Source organism: Rhinopithecus roxellana, chromosome 9 (assembly GCF_007565055.1).
Source record: "Rhinopithecus roxellana isolate Shanxi Qingling chromosome 9, ASM756505v1, whole genome shotgun sequence".
Lineage (NCBI taxonomy): Eukaryota > Metazoa > Chordata > Mammalia > Primates > Cercopithecidae > Rhinopithecus > Rhinopithecus roxellana.
The window spans coordinates 48,358,580-48,380,110 of NC_044557.1; the positions used below are offsets into that span (position 1 = coordinate 48,358,580).

General features: G+C 35.3%; 1 protein-coding gene across 21 annotated transcripts in view; it reads left to right on the plus strand.

Annotated features, from left to right (window-relative positions):
* RALYL (RALY RNA binding protein like) overlaps positions 1-21,531 on the plus strand; it is a 737,403-nt gene that overhangs the window by 329,303 nt on the left and 386,569 nt on the right. The gene's annotated exons all lie outside the window — the stretch shown is intronic.

The following is a 21,531-nucleotide window of genomic DNA, read 5'->3' on the forward strand; positions in this document are numbered from 1 at the left end:
CATTGTGTACATACACCACATTTTCTTCATCCATTCATCTGTTTCTAGACACTTAGGTTGATTCCATAACTTTGCTATTGTGAATAGTGCTGTAGTAAACATGGGGATGCAGGATCCCCTTTGATATACTGAATTCTTTTTCCTTCTATAAATACCTACTAGTGAGATTCCTGGATCATATGGTCATTCTATTTTTAATTCCTTGAGAAATATCTATACTATTTTTCATAATGGATATAATGATTTGTATTCCCCTCAATGGTTTATAAGAGTTCCCTTTTCTACACATCTTCATCAGCATCTGGTTTTTTTTTTTTTTTTTTTTTTTTTTTTTTTTGTCTTTTTGATATGGCCATTCTAACTAGGATAAGTTTATGTCTCATCATGGTTATGATTTGCGTTTTCTTGTTAATGATGTTGAACATTTTTCATATACCTATTGGCCATTTTTTGGTCTTCTTTTGATAAATGTCTATTCAGATCCTTTCCTTTTAATGTGATTGTTTGTTTTTTGCTGTTAAGTTGTTTAAATTCCTCGTATATTCTGGATACTAGTCCCTTGTCAGATTTTATCCCATTCAACAGATTGTCTCCCCACTCTGTTAATTGTTTCCTTTACTGTGCAGAAGCTTTTTAGTTTAATATAATCCCATTTGTCTAGTTTTGTTTTTGCTGTCTGTACTTTTGAGGTCTTAGCCATAAAATATTTGCCTTGACCAATGTCCAGGAGTGATTCTTTTATGTTTTCTTTACGTGGTTTCATAGTTTCAGTTTTACATTTATTTATTTAATCCATTTTGGTTTATGTTTGCATATGGTAATAGATAGGGGTCTAGTTTCATACTTCTGCATATGGATCTCCAGTTTTCCCAGCACTATTTGTTGAAGAGGGTCTACTTTCTCCAATATATGTTCTTGGCACCTTTGTTGAAAATCAATTGGCTATAAATATGTTGATTTATTTCTGGGTTCTCAGTATTGTTCCATTGGTCTATGTACCTGTTTTTATATCAATACCATGCTATTTTGGTTATGATAACCTTGGAATATATTTCGAAGTCAGGTCATGTGATGCTTCCAACTTTGTTCCTTTTTCTCGGGATCGCTTTGGCTATTCAGGGTCTTTTTTTGGTTCCACATAAATTTTAGGATTCTATTTCCGTGAAAAATGTCATTGTATTTTGATAGAAATTACTTTGTATCTGTAGATTGCTTTGGGTGGTATAATCATTTAAAAAATACTAACTTTTCAATGAGCATGAAATATCTTCCATTTTTTTGTGTGTGTTCTCTTCAATTTCTTTAATCAGTAGATATTTTTCCTTGTAGAACTCTTTTACCTGCTTGGTTAAATTTATTCCCAGATATTTTTTGTAGCTATTTAAAAAGCTATTTTGTAGCTTTCTTTGATTTTTAGCCAATTTGTTATTACTGATTTTTTTTGTGAGTTGATTTTATATCCTGCCAAGTGTTAGCAATTTTTGTAGCTATTTGTCAGATTTGGTTAAGATTCTTGTTTTTGTAGCTATTTGTCAGATTTGGTTGAGATTCTTGTTGTTTTTTTTTTTTTTAATTTTTAAAAATATTAGAGACAAATATTATTTAAGAAAAAGTCATAACACAATTGAAGTATTAACCTGTGGTAAGCACAATCAATTATCAGAGATAAACATGTAATCTCAAGTAAAAATTTACATCTTGATTAAGGATTCCAAGGTTTAAATCAATTGGAATGGACTTTGTTGATGACATTTAATTAACATTTGTAACTTTTATTATCTTGTTACATTTAAATAAACTTTTAGTTTTTTTAATTATACACATTCTATAATTGTTTCCTATTGTTAATCACTATAATAGATAACAGTCATTGACTCTTAAAATACAAAATATAGAAGAAACAATATGAACGAAATTGGTACCTATAAATAAACTTCTTTGAAGATAAGAAATACCAATGGGGCCAGGTGCAGTGACTCATGCCTGTAATCCCAGCACTTTGGGAGACCAAGGCAGGTGGATCACTTGAGGTCAGGAGTTTGAGACCAGCCTGGCCAACACGGTGAAACCTTGTCTCTACTAAAAATGTAAAAATTAGCCAGGTATGGTGGTGGGTGCCTGTAATTGCAACTACTTGGGAGGTTGAGGCAGGAGAATCACTTGAACCTGGAGGCAGAGGTTGCAGTGAGCCAAAATCATGCATCTGTACTCCAGCCTGGGTGACAGAGTGATACTCCATCTCAAAAAAAAAAAAAAAAAAAAAAAAAAGGAAAGAAAAAGAAAAAAAAAAGAAAGGAATACCAATGTAGTGACACTTAGATCTTCTGACTCACTTTAGCTTTACAAAATAAGAAAGTGTACTGCTACTTCTAAAAGTAATAACACAGTAATCTGTTGTCACTGAAGAGTCATGAAAAACATGAATGTGTTAAGATGTTTTGAATGTTACGTTTTGTTTGGTCTCCGGTGTGTTTAAAATTTAACAATAGGTAACTGACCATCTATCTATGCTGATATAACAAAGTATTTGAGATAGAGTAATATATAAATGATAGAAGTTTGTTTCTCACAGTTTTAGAGTCTGGAAAGTCCATGATTAAGGAACCAGCAAGTTCAGTGTCTGGTGAGGGCCCAGTCTTTGCTTCCGAGATGGCACCTTAAAAGTTGCGTACTCACACGATGAAAAAGAGAAGCAAAAGGGTCTAGTTAGTTCCTTCCAGCTATATTACAAGGTCACTAATTCCATTCATGAGAGCTCTGCTTCATGGATCACCTCCTAAAGGACCCACCTCTCAATACTACCACAAGCAGGTCTGAATTCCAACATACAAATTTTAAGAGACACATAGAACAGCATCAGTTTAGTCTCAATCTAAGAATAGTCATTATGTACCCTTAGCCCGAATTGTGAATAGACTGTGTGTTGTATGTGGATTGTTGCCTGCAGGTGTGGGCTACCCCAGTAACAGGATTTTGTAGGTGCTGTATTATTAAAGATGAGAAAGTCCTCTAGAGAGCCCTTATAGTTCTAACAGATGGTTCCCTAGAAGTTGCTGTTATAGGTAAAATGTTTTATAGAACCTTAGAGATAATCAGATAACACTACAAATAATGCCTGCTGAATATGCAGTAGTTTAGAGAGTATCAGCACTCTTTTAAAAATCAGTTTGGCTTCTGGTCTTAAGCCTATAAAATCTACTTATGTAGTTGCAATAACTGTGTTTCTCTTTATAAATCTCTGCAAAGTTAAAGTCATTACTGTTTATGTTTATGACCCTAAGCAGTATTCCACTTTATTTTACCAAATAAACTTCACAGTGTTCAACTAAAAAATAGCTACATAGTGATAGTGATTATTTCTAAATATACTTTAGTAAAATACAGGCTTTTTCTTTATGCATGAAGGGAATCACTCCCCATCTAATTTTTTAAAAAGTTCTACTTTCCTATATAATTAATTATATTGTATGTAGTGGGCACTAGCATGTTTTTGTATGGAGTAATATTCTATATATTGTCTTAAGATGAGATTCATTCAGAATGGGAATTACATATCCCTTAATTCAGTACCATAGCATATATTCCTTTCAGTGTGGTTCCTAAAATTTGTGAAAAGGTTTAAAATAGCACCACTAACAACAGTAGTCAAAACTGTTTTTTACATATCTGATTCTCAAAATTGTGCTCCTGTTCTTTCCAGAAATGTGATAATATCTTCTAGATGGCATATTTCAACCCATTTAATTTACATAGGCTCTTCTATTTGATTTAGATTGTTGGTCATGCCAGAAAGGAAGTTGATTACCATCTTTGCATGTATAGGACAAAAACATTTATTAAGATACTCTGTATGAAAATGGAATAAATTTTCAGTTGACATAACAGGGAAAAGAAAAAAACATTTTTCCATCCAAGAGGTATGACAGATCCATTTGCAAATGTTAACCTACCAGAAAGATTTCTCCTCTGGTGGAATCTGTGATTGCTCCTGTTTGGAATTTTGACTCTCAAGAAAATTCATCATATGACTATTAAAGGCAATGGATTTATCAGTGAATGCTGTTGTTATAAGATCATCTCAAATGATAAAAAGAATATATTCCAGATGCTATTTGCGTGGTTTGTGGTGGCGGGGTGGGGGGTTGGAGAGGACGGGGTGGGGATGAGAGTGGGAGGGCTGTTTTTTGCTGTTTGTTTTTTGCTGGCCAAACACTGTTACCTGAGTACATAAAATATACACTCCAGTTGAATCATAGATCCATGCAATCATTCTGGCCTCATGCAGGCTATCACAGGATTTTCTTGCAAAATCAAGGAGTCAAAGAGGAGATACATGAAATATGGAAGTCATTCCTGAGAGTATATATATGGACCAAAACAAAACGCCAAAGCTTATATAACATCATGACTTGATTATGTATGGGCTAGTGATACCCAAAGGCTAGGTCATAATACTGAAGGAAAGATAACTGTAGAATCACAGCTGTTCCTGAGTACAAGGTAATTATCAACCAAGGGTGTTATATGTCATTTGTTAATTAAAATACTCTCCGGCAATGTTGATTCACAAGAAACTGTTGAGACCAACATGCTTACTTCAAAATTAAAATTATATCACATAAAATACTAGAGGCTGTGTCATATATCCACAGGATCCAGCAATTGCATTTGGGAAGGAACTTATGTAAAGCACTAGTAATGAAAGTCCAAATTCAGCTTCAGAGAAGTTATCAGATTGCTGGAAAATTGCCTGAGAATGCGGAAGTATTCAAAGGGGAGATGTAAAACATCCTTGGATAAACTCAATGAACCCAAAAACATTTTCACTGAAGAAAAATAATCTAGGGCAGGAATTTCTAACTTATCCATATATTCTGAATAATAACTAAGCTAATATTTTAAAATTACCTCTTATATGCCAAATACTGTGCTTAGTTTCTTACTGCATCTCATTTACATTTCTTAAAAACATACCCATTGTTCCTATCACCATTTTAAAATTAAAGATGGAAATCTGAAGATCAGAGAGCCTAAATAACTGCTAAAAGTTACTCAGCTAAAAAGAAGTAGTGCTGAGCCTAGAATCCTTGTTGGCATAACTCTAATAGTTAAGCATTTTAAGATTTATTCCCCCAAGTTTGAAAATCTTCTATGTTATACTATTTATGCTAACATTAAAATCTAATGCAAAGTCTAAGTGGAGACAACAAATGTCTAGTGAACTAAGACATAGTGGTATAGTTGTACCTATAGTCAACCATCTCCTTACTATTATTTCTGAAGTAAGATCTTAACAAACTTTAACCTTGACAAAGCTTAAACACTAGCTTTTATTTAGAGAAAAAACATCAATAATTTTTAATGTCTACATTTCTTGGAATTTTCCAAAGTTTTAGGGAAATTCTGCTTTCTATAGCTAAGGGGAAGGGAGAAGTGGAAACTCATGGATATCATCATAGACTACTGCATCAATAGGAATAGGATTTATTTTACCAATGAGAAATTACATTCTAAGTCAGTATTTGCAATAATGCATTGCTAGATGCTATCATTTATGACATTGCATCTACAGTCATAGCAGTTGAATTTAAGGAATGTGTAAATAGGAACGTTATCTTATCTAGACATACAGTAGGCATTTTCACTATATCATTTTTATTTGCTGCCTAATACAACTCCAAACATTCAAGTTTGTGGGAGGAAATTCACCATTGCATCTATTGTAGCATATTTATTTTTATTTTAGAAGAGTTCAAGAAATTTCAGGGGATTGATTATGGGATTTAAGATCTTTCACTTTGGGCCAGTCTTCCAAAGCTGCATCAGTAATGACTGAAAGTTCTGCATCTCTGTGGTAAGTATAGTAGCCTACATCAAATCACTTAGTGGTCTTAACTCCTGAGGGAACTGTCGTGATTGACAGTTTGAACAAAGAGGACAAGAATAGAATGGACCTGTTAACTAGGATTGAGTGAATTTCTCCTGTGGGCATGACAATGTTTACCTCCTGCAATTTAGCTTTCTGTGACCGGAGAGTTTTAAAATGGAGAAAGATGTTTTATTCAGTGGAGGAATAAGAGGGATACAGCAGAGTTTGATTCCAGTGAATACACAAGAACAATCTTCTTATTATTTCTACATTGCTGTCATCATATACCACATCAATTATAGATGAATATGATAATGTTTTTGCCTTGACTCTCCAGATTTGCTTTGTTGAAGTTCATTAATGTGAACTGTCGTATCATTTATTATTAAGTAACAGAAGAAGGTTAATATACAATTATATGTTATTTTTATTTTTATTTATTATACTTTAAGTTCTAGGGTACATGTGCACAACGTGCAGGTTTGTTACATATGTATATATGTGCCATGTTGGTGTGCGGCACCCATCAACTCGTCAGCACCCATCAACTCGTCATTTACATCAGGTATAACTCCCAATGCCATCCCTCCCCCATCCCCTCTCCCCCTTTCCCACCATAGGCCCTGGTGTGTGATGTTCCCCTTCCCAAGTCCAAGTGATCGCATTGTTCAATTCCTACCTATGAGTGAGAACATGCGGTGTTTGGTTTTCTGTTCTTGTGAGAGTTTGCTGAGAATGATGGTTGCCAGCTGCATCCATGTCCCTACAAAGGACATGAGCTCATCCTTTTTTATGGCTGCATAGTATTCCATGGTGTATTTGTGCCACATTTTCTTAATCCAGTCTGTCACTGATGGACATTTGGGTTGATTCCAAGTCTTTGCTATTGTGAATAGTGCCACAATAAACATACGTATGCATGTTTATTGCATGGGATACGGGGATGTAAATGGGATGGCTGGGTCATATGGTATTTCTAGTTCTAGATCCTTGAGGAATCGCCATACTGTTTTCCACAATGGTTGAACTAGTTTATAGTCCCACCAACAGTGTAAAAGTGTTCCTATTTCTCCACATCCTCTCCAGCACCTGTTGTTTCCTGACTATTTAATGATTGCCATTCTAACTGGTGTGAGATGGTAGCTCATTGTGGTTTTGATTTGCATTCCTCTGATGGCCAGTGATGAGCATTTTTTATTTTTTCATGTGTCTGTTGGCTGTATGAATGTCTTCTTTTGAGAAATGTCTGTTCATATCACTTGCCCACATTTTGATGGGGTTGTTTGTTTTTTTCTTGTAAATTTGTTTGAGTTCTTTGTAGATTCTGGATATTAGCCCTTTGTCAGATGAGTAGATTGCAAAAATGTTCTCCCATTCTGTAGGTTGCCTGTTCACTCTGATGATAGTTTCTTTTGCTGTGCAGAAGCTCTTTAGTTCAATTAGATCCCATTTGTCAATTTTGGCTTTTGTTGCCATTGCTTTTGGTGTTTTAGACATGAAATCCTTGCCCATGCCTATGTCCTGAATGGTATTACCTAGGTTTTCTTCTAGGGTTTTTATGGTATTAGGTCTAACATTTAAGTCTCTAATCCATCTTGAATTAATTTTCATATAAGGAGTAAGGAAAGGATCCAGTTTCAGCTTTCTACTTATGGCTAGCCATAGGGAATCCTTTCCCCATTTCTTGTTTTTGTCAGGTTTGTCAAAGATCAGATGGCTGTAGATGTGTGGTATTATTTCTGTGGGCTCTGTTCTGTTCCATTCGTCTATATTTCTGTTTTGGTACCAGTACCATGCTGTTTTGGTTATTGTAGCCTTGTAGCATAGTTTGAAGTCAGGTGGCATGATGCCTCCAGCTTTGTTCTTTTGACTTAGGATGGTCTTGGCAATGTGGGCTCTTTTTTGGTTCCATATGAACTTTAAAGCAGTTTTTTCCAATTCTGTGAAGAAACTCATTGGTAGCTTGATGGGGATGGCATTGAATCTATAAATTACCTTGGGCAGTATGGCAAGTTTCACAATATTGATTCTTCCTATCCATGATCATGATATGTTCTTCCATTTTTTTGTGTCTTCTTTTATTTCACTGAGCAGTGGTTTGTAGTTCTCCTTGAAGAGGTCCTTGACATCCCTTGTAAGTTGGATTCCTAGGTATTTGATTCTCTTTGAAGCTCTTGTGAATGGGAGTTCATTCATGATTTGGCTCTCTATTTGTCTGTTACTGGTGTATAAGAATGCTTGTGATTTTTGCACATTAATTTTGTATCCTGAGACTTTGCTGACGTTGGTTATCAGCTTAAGGAGATTTGGGGCTGAGAAAATGGGGTTTTCTAAATATACAATCATGTCATCTGCAAACAGGGACAATTTGACTTCTTCTTTTCCTAACTGAATACGCTTTATTTCTTTCTCTTGCCTGATTGCCCTAGCCAGAACTTCTAACACTATCTGGAATAGGAGTGGTGAGAGAGGGCATCCCCATCTTGTGCCAGTTTTCAAAGGGAATGCTTCCAGGTTTTGCCCATTCAGTATGATATTGGCTGTGGGTTTGTCATAAATAACACTGATTATTTTGAGATACGTTCCATCAATACCAAATTTATTGAGAGTTTTTAGCATGAAGGGCTGTTGAATTGTGTCAAAGGCCTTTTCTGCATCTATTGAGATAATCATGTGGTTTTTGTCTTTGGTTCTGTTTATATGCTGGATTACATTTATTGATTTGAGTATGTTGAACCAGCCTTGCATCCCAGGGATGAAGCCCACTTGATCATGGTGGATAAGCTTTTTGATGTGCTGCTGGATTCGGTTTGCCAGTATTTTATTGAGGATTTTTGCATTGATGTTCATCAGGGATATTGGTCTAAAAATCTCTTTTTTTGTTGTGTCTCTGCCAGCTTTGGTATCAGGATGATGTTGGCCTCATAAAATGAGTTAGGAAGGATTCCCTTTTTTTCTATTGATTGGAATAGTTTCAGAAGGAATGGTACCAGCTCCTCCTTGTACTTCTGGTAGAATTCGGCTGTGAATCCATCTGGTCCTGAACTTTTTTTGGTGGGTAGGCTATTAATTATTGCCTCAATTTCAGAGCCTGCTATGGGTCTTTTCAGGGATTCAACTTCTTCCTGGTTTAGTCTTGGAAGAGTGTAAATGTCCAGGTAATTATCCATTTCTTCTAGGTTCTCTGGTTTATTTGATTAGAGGTGTTTATAGTATTCTCTGATGGTAGTTTCCATTTCTGTGGGGTCAGTGGTGATATCCCCTTTATCATTTTTTATTGCATCTATTTGATTCTTCTCTCTTTTCTTCTTTATTAGTCTTCCTAGCGGTCTATCAATTTTTTTGATCTTTTCAAAAAACCAGCTCCTGGATTCATTGATTTTTTGGAGGGTCTTTTGTGTCTCTGTCTCCTTCAGTTCTGCTCTGATCTTAGTTATTTCTTGCCTTCTGCTAGCTTTTGAATGTGTTTGCTCTTGCTTCTCCAGTTCTTTTAATTGTGATGTTAGGGTGTTGATTTTAGATCTTTCCAGCTTTCTCTTGTGAGCATTTAGTGCTATAAATTTCCCTCTACACGCTGCTTTAAATATGTCCCAGAGATTCTGGTATGTTGTATCCTTGTTCTCATTGGTTTCAAAGAACATCTTTATTTCTGCCTTCATTTCTTTATGTACCCAGTAGTCATTCCAGAGCAGTTTGTTCAGTTTCCATGTAGTTGACTGGTTTTGATTGAGTTTCTTAGTCCTGAGTTCTAGTTTGATTGTATTATGGTCTGAGAGACAGTGTGTTATAATTTCTGTTATTTTATATTTGCTGAGGAGTGCTTTACTTCCAACTATGTGGTCAATTTTGGAATAAGTGTGATGTGGTGCTGAGAAGAATGTATATTCTGTTGATTTGGGGTGGAGATTTCTGTAGATGTCTATTAGGTCTGTTGCTGCAGAGTTGAGTTCAATTCCTGGATATCCTTGTTAACTTTCTGTCTCATTGATCTGTCTAATGTTGACAGTGGGGTGTTGAAGTCTCCCATTATTATTGTATGGGAGTCTAAGTCTCTTTGTAAGTCTCTAAGGACTTGCTTTATGAATCTGAGTGCTCCTGTATTGGGTGCATATATATTTAGGATAGTTAGCTCTTCCTGTGGAATTAATCCCTTTTCCATTATGTAATGGCCTTCTTTGTCTCTTTTGATCTTTGATGGTTTAAAGTCTGTTTTATCAGAGACTAGAATTGCAACCCCTGCTTTTTTTTTTGTTCTCCATTTGCTTGGTAGATCTTCCTCCATCCCTTTATTTTGAGCCTATGTGTGTCTCTGCATGTGAGATCAGTCTCCTGAATACAGCAAACTGATGATTTTTGACTCTTTATCAAATCTGCCAGTCTTTGTCTTTTAATTGGAGCATTTAGTCCATTTACATTTAAGGTTAATATTGTTATGTGTGAACTTGATTCTGTCACTGTGACATTAGCTGGTTATTTTACTCGTTAGTTGATGCAGTTTCTTCCCAGTATCGATGGTCTTTACATTTTGTCATGTTTTTGCAATGCCTGGTACCGTTTGTTCATTTCCATGTTTAGTGCTTCCTTCAGGGTCTCTTGTAGGGCAGGCCTGGTGGTGACAAAATCTCTAAGCATTTGCTTGTCTGTAAAGGATTTTATTTCTCCTTCACTTACTAAACTTAGTTTGACTGGATATGAAATTCTGGGTTTAAAATTCTTTTCTTTAAGAATGTTGAATATTGGTCCCCTCTCTCTTCTGGCTTGTAGAGTTTCTGCTGAGAGATCTGCTGTTAGTCTGATGGGCTTCCCTTTGTGGGTAACCCGACTTTTCTCTCTGGCTGCCCTTAACATTTTTTCCTTCATTTCAACTTTGTTGAATCTGATAGTTATGTGTCTTGGAGTTGCTCTTCTTGAGGAGTATCTTTGTGGCATTCTCTGTATTTCCTGAATTTGAATGTTGGCCTGCCTTACTAGGTTGGGGAAGTTCTGGATGATATCCTGAAGAGTGTTTTCCAACTTGGTTCCATTTTCCCCATCACTTTCAGGCACACCAATCAGATGTAGATTTGTTCTTTTCACATAATCCCATATTTCTTGTAGGCTTTGTTCATTTCTTTTTCCTCTTTTTCTCTAGACTTCTCTTCTCACTTCATTTCATTCATTCATTTCATCTTCAATCATTGATACTCTTTCTTCCAGTTGATTGAGCTGTGGTGAGCTCCACCCAGTTGGAGCTTCCCTGCGGCTTTGTTTACCTACTTAAGCCTCAGCAATGGCAGGCGCCCCTCCCCCAGCCTGGCTCCTGCCTTGCAGTTAGATCTCAGGCTGCTGTGCTAGCACTGAGGGAGGCTCCGTGGGCGTGGGACCCTCTGGGCTAGGTGTGGGATATAATCTCCTGGTGTGCCATTTACTAAGACCCTTGGTAAAGCACAGTATTAGGGTGGGAGTTACCCGATTTTCCAGGTGTTGTGTGTCTCAGTTTCCCTTGGCTAGGAAAAGGGATTCCCTTCCCCCTTGTGCTTCCCAGGTGAGGCAATGCCTGGCCCTGCTTCAGCTCTCGCTGGTTGGGCTGAACCAACTGACCAGCAACGATTGTCTGGCACTCCCCAGTCAGATGAACCTGGTACGTCAGTTGAAAATGCAGAAATCAACCATCTTCTGCGTTGCTCGTGCTGGGAGTTGGAGGCTGGAGCTGTTCCTATTCGGCCATCTTGCTCAGGGACTTCCAATTATATGTTATATACTCTATTTTACGTATTTCAGGGAAATTTAGTTGGAGTTTGTAGATTTGTGGATCTATAATTTAAGAAAAATTATAACAGTTTCTGGGCATTCTCAAGATATTTTTAAACTGCCATCCTCTCTCTTAATATAAATCACATAAACCACAAAGTCTTAGCAGTTTGTAGCTATTCTCCTCAATGGTTTGGTGGTAAATAAGTCTCTCAGTGCAGACTCCTTGCGTTCTGTAGGATTGGTATCTTCTCTAAGTAACTTAGAACACTGTTTGAAAATACTCCAGATCCCACAGGAAACAAAGAAAAGAAGTGAAACCCTTTCCTCACTGCTGTAAGTGAATGAGTATTTCATAATAACTTAGACCAATGGCAGATATACCTTAAGTGTTTTGTGCTTATTACATATAAACTAAGCATTTCAGAATTATTTTAAAGGTAGTTTTAATGGTTTACAGACCGTCTTTTAAATGAGAAATCTCCTAAATGGAACCCCTTTTAGCAATGTCTACAGCAGGCACTAAAACAAGAGGGATGATATGAGTAAAGAATTAAAGTGGCACTGATTTCTTCTTCTCCACTTTAGTCTGACTTCCCAGTCTCAGCCCAGTAAGGGATCTTTCCAAATGGGTTTTGATTTTTTACAGGATGTTGCTGACCAGTCACAAAACAATGTAATGGAGTCCCATGGTCCTCAGCCTTCTACTAAATATGATTCAAATAGCAATCAGTGGCATAGGGTTGCATCTGTGCTTGGTGCACAATCTGTGATAGTGTAGACATAGCACCAATCACAACATCACCAGTCACCAAAGGAAGCTTGTTTCTTAATTGCTCCATTTCTCAAGATCCTTACGTCACAAGTGGGTACTGACCTTGCCTGATCTGTTTCTCTCCAGTAGTCTAGTTATTGTTCACTTGACTTTTCTATACAACTCAAAACTATCTTCTTACTAGGTCATCTTGGTGAGTGGAAAGTTATCATGGAAGCATAATTGCGGTCAGTATATTTAGACAATATGTGTGATTTAAGCTTTGTTTTGCAGAGGAAAATGCTTTTCAGATTATCACATGTGCTAAATTTCCTGAAATTCTATCAATTTGGTCACATTCCAGAGAATATGAATGTACTTTAGGATAGCCTCTTGAAGTGAATACTTCTTAGTGATATCACCGTGTGATCTCATTTCTTTAAGTCTTTTTTTTGTTTTTAAAATTGATATTTAACTTTTCTTCTTTGTAAAAATTTCATCAGAATGTTTTATGTGATCTTAGTGTTTGGATACATAGACATTCTTTAGATAGGGGTCCCCAATCCCTGGGCTGCAGATAGGTATCAGTCTGTCACCTGTTAAGAACAGGGCCATACTGCAGGAGGTGAGCAGCCGATGAGCCACCATTACTGTCTGAACTCTGCCTCCTGTCAGATCAATGGTGGCATTAGATCCTCATAGGGGTGTGAACCCTATTGTGAACTGTGCATGTGAGGGATCTACGTTGCCTGCGCCTTACAAGAATCTAACTAATGCTTGATGATCTGAGGTGGAACGGTTTCATCCTGAAACCACCTCACCATCTCTCACCCCTGTCCCACCACCTGTATCCTATGGAAAAATTGTCTTCCATGAAATCAATCCCTGTTGCCAAACAGGTTGGGGACCACTGGTTTACATGAGCCCTCACAGAATAATTAGCAACAATCACACACCTCTTATGGCTCAGAGGGAGCTTATTCCATTTCCCCAAAACTTCAAAACAAAAAGTGGGTTCTTGCTATTGGATAATATGAACTGCTGTGGACTGAAATATGTCTTCTCAAAATTCATATATTTAAGCCCTAACCCCCAATGTGATGATATTTGAAGGTGGGGACTTTGGCAGGTAATTTGGTTTAGATGAGGTCATGAGTATGAAGATCCCATAATAGGACTTGTGCCCTTATAAGAAGTGGAAGAGAGGCCAGAGCTCTTTCTCTCTTACATGTCAGACACAGTGATATGGCAGTTATCTGTGAGTCAGAAAGAGAGCTCTCATCAGAACCCAAATTGGCCATCAGCTTGATCTGGGACTTCCCAGCCTCAAAAACTGTGAGAAATAAACTTCCGTTATTTAAGCTACTTTTGACATTTTTTTAAATGGTAATCTGAACAGACAAATACATCAACAGAGAAAGGAGTTCCACTGGTTGTTTGTTCCACTGGTTATTTATTCTCTATTTGTGGCCTGACCCAGCCAGTTGTGTTCTTTCATCTGCATGAATGTGTTTAACCCCCTTATGAACCAAGGTGATGGTTCCTTATAGACTATAACCCTCTGCCAAATTACATTTGGATCTTCAGCACTTCATTAAATGTTCCCCAAGAGATAGTTTACCACTTATTACTACTCTTTATTTACAAAATGTCAGTCATTTAATTTATATTTAATAATTATTGTTTAACATGGAAGTTTATTAATATTCCAAATTCTCAACTAAGTTTTAAATGTTGACTTACCAATATCCATTGATTTCCAATTTTGTAGTTAAAATAACCAATAAGAAATTACTAACTTTTTATAACTATAGTTGTTGCATTATCTACAATTATATATTATTTTTGCTTTCCAATTACTTAATCTCAATCTCCAAATGAAAACGCTTATTTCTTAGTACCTAACTGTTCTATTCAAACCTAGTCTCTGCTATTAAGACATTTTAGCTAACATTATTTGCTATAACAAAAATTAATGCATTCCCATTATTCTACAGTAATTTCAATTTTATGTTGTTACAATAATTTTATTAAATTTTGATGAGCTGTTGAATGAAATACTATCATTTGCCTAATTTTTGAAATATTTCTAGATTCCATTTAGTGGTATTTTAAGGTATTTTTCTTTATAAAATCTCTCACATTGATCAATTTACTGTGACATTTATCATGTGACCTCTATTTTCAGTGGGTCCTTAATAAAATATTTTATATCTTTAATTCTTTATACACAAAATGATAGATAGAAATGAAAATGGAAACTGAATTTCTAGATTCCTGGTGCTATTGACAAAATACTATACTCAGTGTCTAAGGAGCATAGTTTTTAAAAAATTGGAAAGAAAAACTTATGTGAATGTAATTAGTTTTCAAAGACTTTGAGTAGGACATTTCACTTCCACTGTGACTGTTATCCAGAGTTGTAGTAATTGAATTGAAGTACAAAGATAGAAAAACTGCTGAAAGATCAAGAGCTTATATATAGAATTTTAAATTTATAAACAACTTTAGATTTTAAGTAATCATTGAGCACATATTATTATAACACCAATATGTTAAGATATAATCTGAAGATTTAGCAAAGGAAAACAGAATATCTTTTTTATATATTTTTCAATAATAATGACTTTCTCTGGTGATATCTGGGAAACTCCAACGCTAATTCCATTTTCCCTAAGTACAAGGGAATTATGATGTTTCTATTATTAGCAGCAGCCTTGCTAAACTCTTAAACTTCATTACTATTATAGATCAGGGTATCCTTTTATTTGGCTTATGGCCTATTCATTCTTCCATTTAACCTAATGAATCAGAAAACAGTTTTGAGTGGAGTTACTTAGGGAAGAGCTGGCAGTTATCAAAACCGCTTTGAGTATGCAAAAACCGGCACCATATTATCTCCTAGTGGGAGAAGAAAAGTGTGTGACTTTTCTGGAAAGTAGTTGGGGATTGATAACTAACATCATCCATTTTGTTTGACCCAGAAATGTCAATACTGTACTGGAAACTTATGCTTATTAAATGTTTCAGTGTTCATCTCAGATACTTTTGTGACCTGAGAATAATGGAAACAAGCTAAATGCCTATCAAGCGTACAAAGAAAGTGATGGCTTAGGCTTATTACTATGCAACTATTTAGGCTATAGCCAATGTAAATATTTAACAGCATAATTAAATAGGCATTCAAGTAATAAATAATGATACTTGGTATGTAGATTATGTTAACTTTTTTCTAGTTTATAGCTTTTCTCTAGATACTAGAGATAAAAATACAAGATTGAAATTGTAAACATCTTCAGGTTGGGATTATATTCTTTTTTCATTAAATGTATATATCATCTTATTATTTACATATTCCCTGACTCTTTACTTTTAAAAATCAATATATTGATTTATTTCAGAAAGCAGTTTGAGGCTTAAATAATGAAATCTTGAACATAATTGTGATATTTAACTTCATAAATGACATAGACATCACTAAATATACTATGATAATTTCTTCACGGAGAAAGGAAAATCAGAAAATTTTCCACAAAATTGTTTTGTAAATAGTATTTTAACTTGTAATAAATAGTTTTTTTAAAGATCTATTGAAGAATTGTCACTGCTCTGGTGGATATAAGTTACGTATTCTAAATCATGGGTGGTTTTTGAAGAATGAATTCAGAATTTTCTTGGTAGTCTTTATTTTGTCCAGGAAGAGAAGCTTAAATTTGTTAGTTTATTTCAGTTCAGTTTTTCCTTTATTCTAATTCTGAATATGAACAATTTTATATTAACCTGTTTAATGAAAAAAGTTCCGGGGATGAGTTTAAAATATTTGAAAACAACTGTCCTCTTGTGCATGCTGAGATATTTACTGTATGCCTGTTGAATTTTTATAGTATTGTTTAATTCAAATATCACTTACTTTAAGAGGTTTTCTCTGATATTTTCAACCGGATATGATCACTTTCTCTCTTTTCCAAAAGTGACAACTTTAGTTTGTATTTATTCCAGCATTTTCCATGGTTTGTCTTGTATTATAGTACTTACTTGAGTAATAGCTCTAGACTTCAGCAAATAACTTTTAGTGTATGATCCATTCTTTCTTAATCATTTTTGCCTCTCTTTCATCCTTTCCTTGGTTTTTGAATATTGTATGTATTAATATTGTTGGCAGACTCTCGTGAATACCTGATGTATTAGTCCATTCTCATGCTGCTAATAGACATACCTGAGACTGGGTAATTTTTTTTTTTTTTTTTTTTTTTTGACATGGATTCTCACTCTTTCACCCAGGCTGGAGCGCAGTGGTGCGATCTTGGCTCACTGCAAACTCTGCCTCCCGGGTTCACGCCATTCTCCTGCCTCAGTCTGTTGAGTAACTGGGACTACAGGAACCCACCACCATGCCTGGCTAATTTTTTGTATTTTCAGTAGAGACGGGGTTTCCCGTGTTAGCCAGGATGGTAGACTGGGTAATTTATAAAAAAAAGAAGTTCAGTGGATGCACAGTTACACATGAATGGGGAGGCCTCACAATCTTGACAGAACGCTAATGAGGAGCAAAGGTACATCTTACATGGTGGCAGGCAAAATGCCAAAGGTGCTTCCCCACTTTGGTTATCTTTACAGCAGCATTCCACTCCCAGCACCAATTTACTGTGTTAGTCCATTCTCATACTGCTAATAAAGACATACCTGAGACTGGAATTGATAAAGGAAAGAGGTTTAATGGACTTACAGTTCCACATGGCTGCGGGGGCCTCACAATCATGGCGGAAGACGAAGGAAGAGCAAATGCATGTCTTATATGGCAGCAGGCAAGAGGGCATGTGCAGAGGAACTTCCCTTTATAAAACCATCAGCTCTCATGAGACTTATTCACTATCATGAGAACAGCATGGGAAAAAAACCTACTCCCATGATTCAATTACCTCCCACTGAGTCCCTCCCACAATACATAGGGATTATTACAATTCAAGTTGAGATTTGGGTGCGGACACAGGGACAATCCATATTACCTGGTTGTTTTTTTTTTTTTTTTTCTGTTATTGTTTTTAATTTTTTAATCAATGTAAGTGTCTTAGTGACTCTGTAATTTAGATGGAAATTCAAGACCACTAAATCAGCAGAATGGTAGAGTTTACTGGCTAGTGATTTTGTCTGCTCCAAAAAAATATTTTATCTAAAGCACATTTTTGAGCTGCCTTAAATTTATAATAAATGTATCATATATGGATTCAAAGGTAAAAATCTCTCTCAAATACAAATTAAAAGACTTAATTTATTCTGATAACATTCTTTATAATGTTACAGAGCACTTACCACCTCAATCTGATATTTCCAGAATGAAAACCCTTAATCTTTTAAATTAGTTATCATATGACAGATAGTTGAACTTTTTATTCTTCTGAAATACAGCTACACTGTCATACCTTTCCCAAGTTTTCAGGACCAAAAACATAGCTGTTCTCTAGGTTTGAATGAAACATAAATAGCTAGATACATTTCTGATTTACTTTTATACTATATGTTTACAAGGCAAGAGCCCTGTTAGCCTTTTGGGGTAAAGCAATTCATTAAAATGTGGCCTCAATTTTAACTAAGTAAAATTAAAAATACAGTTTCTTAATCATACTAGCCAGATTTCAAGGGTTCAAAAGTCACATGTGGTTATTGACTAATTTTTTGGATGGTGTAGATATGGAATGTTTCCACCTTCATAGAAAATTCTTTGGAACAACAGCAACAGTAGTTTACAGTTTATCTTTTATTTTACAGCAGCTTTCGTAGACACTTTACATGAGCTCCATCCAGACTTCTAAATTAAAAACAAAGAGACAGTTTGCACTGAAAAATTCATTTTCCCTTGTCATTTGTTTTATAGTTGTAACATTTTTTTGACTGTTATAAACCATTTTTTGTGTAAAAATGTAGGTATTTTTTCCAATGCCTGACAGCTCTCTAATTTTTCTTTTTATCACTGGTTTTCAGTAATTATGATGTGTCTGGTGTGGTTTTATACATATTTATTCTGCTTGAGGTTCATTGAAATTCTTGGATCTGTGGGATTATCATTTTTATCAAATTTGGAATATTTTGGCCATTAATTTTCTTGAATATTTTTCTACTAGCCCCTCTGGGACTCCAGATTTATGTGTTTATCAGCTTGACAGAGTTAAATATTAACTCACTGAGGCTCTGTATATTTTTTCAATGTTTTATTTCTATACTACATTTCACATACTCTGTATTTCTACAACTTCTAATTCACAAATTTGTTCTGAAGTTTCATCACCATTCAGTGATTTTTAAAAAATTGTTAGATATTATAGCTTTTATCTTTAAAAGTCCCATTTGATTCATTTAAAAAATCTTTAATGTCTCTTCTGGTCATGGGTCATATTTTAATTCTTAAGATCTGTAGGAGGTTTTGCATGATGGTGAAAATAGTGTATTTTATGTGATTGAATGTCTGAATTCGATTTTTTCCTTTTTTTTTTTTTTTTTTTTTTTTTTTTTGAGATGGAGCTTCACTTTGTCGCTGGAGTGCAGTGGGGTGCTTTCTGCTCACTGCAACCTCTGACTCCTAACTTCAAGTGATTCTTCTGCCTCAGCTTTCCAAGTAGTTGGGATTTACAGATGTGTGCCACCAGGCTTGGCTGTTTTTTTTTTGTTTGTTTGTTTGTTTGTTGTATTTTAGTAGAGATGGGGTTTTACCATGTTGGCCAGGCTGGTCTCAAACTCCTGACCTCAAGCCATCTACCCACTTCAGCCTCCCAAAGTGCAGGGATTACAGGCATGAACTACCACACCTGGCCCAATTATTGTTTTTAAAGAAGTGTTAAACTTTTCTTTGATAGATATTTGGGTTGTTTCTGCTTTAGTTTGATCATCTTAAGCCTTGTTTTCAGCTTTTGCTAGGGTGGTCACAGAATACCTTTACCTGTTGGAATCTTTAATCCCCATTACTAAGGCCCACCCTTCTGATGCCTAAATTTAATTCTCCAGGTAGTCAATTTGGCCTCTCCACTGCTGCTGGTAGGAACGTGAGTGATTCTTGGCCTTTTGCGGTTCTTGGAATCATTCAGTTCACAAGTTTGCAATTAACTTCTTGCCCAGCCTCATGAAACTGTACCTTTTGCATACATGACTTAGAAATCAGCATAGGTTCAAAGGACTTTAAAGCAGATTTCTAGAGTTCTTTTTCTGCATAGCTCTTTTGTCTCAAGAAACCTGTCACACAAATTCCAACTGCCGCAGATGCTCTGAACTGTGATCTGTATCTCCTCAATTCAGTAGGGTAACTTTCTCAGTTTGTGATATCCTCCCTACCCCACGGACACTGCTCTAGACCTGAAATACGTTTTCCAGGCAGAAAGCTTGGCTCGCCTATGTTTTACTTGTTTGTCTCTTCTTTCTCAGATGTAATGGCTCTGTCCTGCCTGTATTTAATATCTGAAAAACAGTTGCTTCATCTATGTTTCCCTGGTTTTCTATTTCTTTGAACCAGGTGGGTTAATTTAGTCACTGTTACTCCATCATGGTTGAAAGTGGAAATCTTTCTTCAACTGATTTAAAAGTTTCTGTAATAGAAAAGATATTAAACTATGAATTGAGGCCTAACTTTTAGAGAATGTTGAAATGACAGAATGCAATACTATAACAAAACTTATAAACCTGGATAGACTCATTTAAAATGATAAACACTTATATACTCTTATAAACACTGATGGAAACTAGCAAGTCAGTGGTTGTGAAAAAAATTAGATATATAGATATGTATAGATTTTAAGATAGGTAAGAGTTATTAATTAGAATTACACAGTTGTAAGTTTGGAGGTACAGTTATGAGTGTCATCCACACAGAATAAAAGAACAGAGCAGAGTCCAAGATAGCATGTTCACATTCACAGTGAGCATTCAGAGTACAGCTGTACCTTCAAATTAAATTTGACCAAGGGTTACTATCAATGGCAGACCACCAGGCTCTGTAAACCACAGGTCTGATCTAATCTAGAAATTCTTGTGTTTGCATTTTAACCAATGTATATCTGTCCAGGAAATAAAACGTCAACCATAAGAATTATTTACCCTTGAAAATAACTCTATGGTGTTTCTAAAAGTATGTGTCACATGAGAGCACAAACAAAATACTATGCTTTCTATGGATTGTATTACTGATGTTGACCTGGAATGGTAAGAAAGGAAACTGACTCTAGATTACCTAGCTTGATTTTTCTTGTTTCAATTAATTCTCAGAGCATTTGTCTTGAGATATGCAATAGCTTAAATTTCAAGATAAAAAAAAATGTATCAACTTTTCTTTCTTCAACTCTACTTTGAATAATTCATACAGGTACCACTTAAATGTAGCTAATCTGAATCAATACAAGGCAGTGTTATAATCTTTGTTTCTAATGATATTTTACTCTTATTTTTTATGTAAATAACTGAATGTTTTGTTTGTGAAACTGATCTTCATTATAAGGAGATATTTATATTGTTGGCTGTCCAATATGAAGTAAAGCTTTAAAAATCTCAGAGGTAATATTGAACAACTTAATTTGCAACATTTTACATTACTTGGTTGCTCTTGATTTCAGGAGTACCTGGTTTAAATGCATAATAAGTACATTTTCAAGCATATCCAATTTACATGCCTTAAAGACTTCCACTGCCTTAATGTTTAATTTAGAAATATCATTTTAAATGATTCTTAAAATCAGATGCACTTATTTTTATAGCTGTAATATTTTAAGAGAGCCTTCATATAAAAATATAGTTGTCACTGACAAACAGTATCAATTAGCTAATGTTCCACAATGATCATCAATTCAGAGACTGTAACCTTGTTGAAATTTTAGTTTAGCCTTAATGTTGTCTATAATAGGTACTGTAAATGATGCATGACAAAAAATAGGTTGTTAGCAAATGTTGTGGAAGGAAGGAAGGACCGAAGGAAGGAAGGAAGGAAGGAAGGAAGGAAGGAAGGAAGGAAGAAGAAAAGGAAGGAAGGAAGGAATTTTCAAGGCCTTAAAAATAAATCTGTATGTGCTGGAATACTTAGAAATAAAAGTTTTGTTGAATTTAATTAGACACAAATATTCTACCAAGCTCACAAAATGATTTTGAAAAATACTAGCAATCTTTAGGCAACATAGGAGCCCTTAGTTAAGTGAATTAGAAAGTG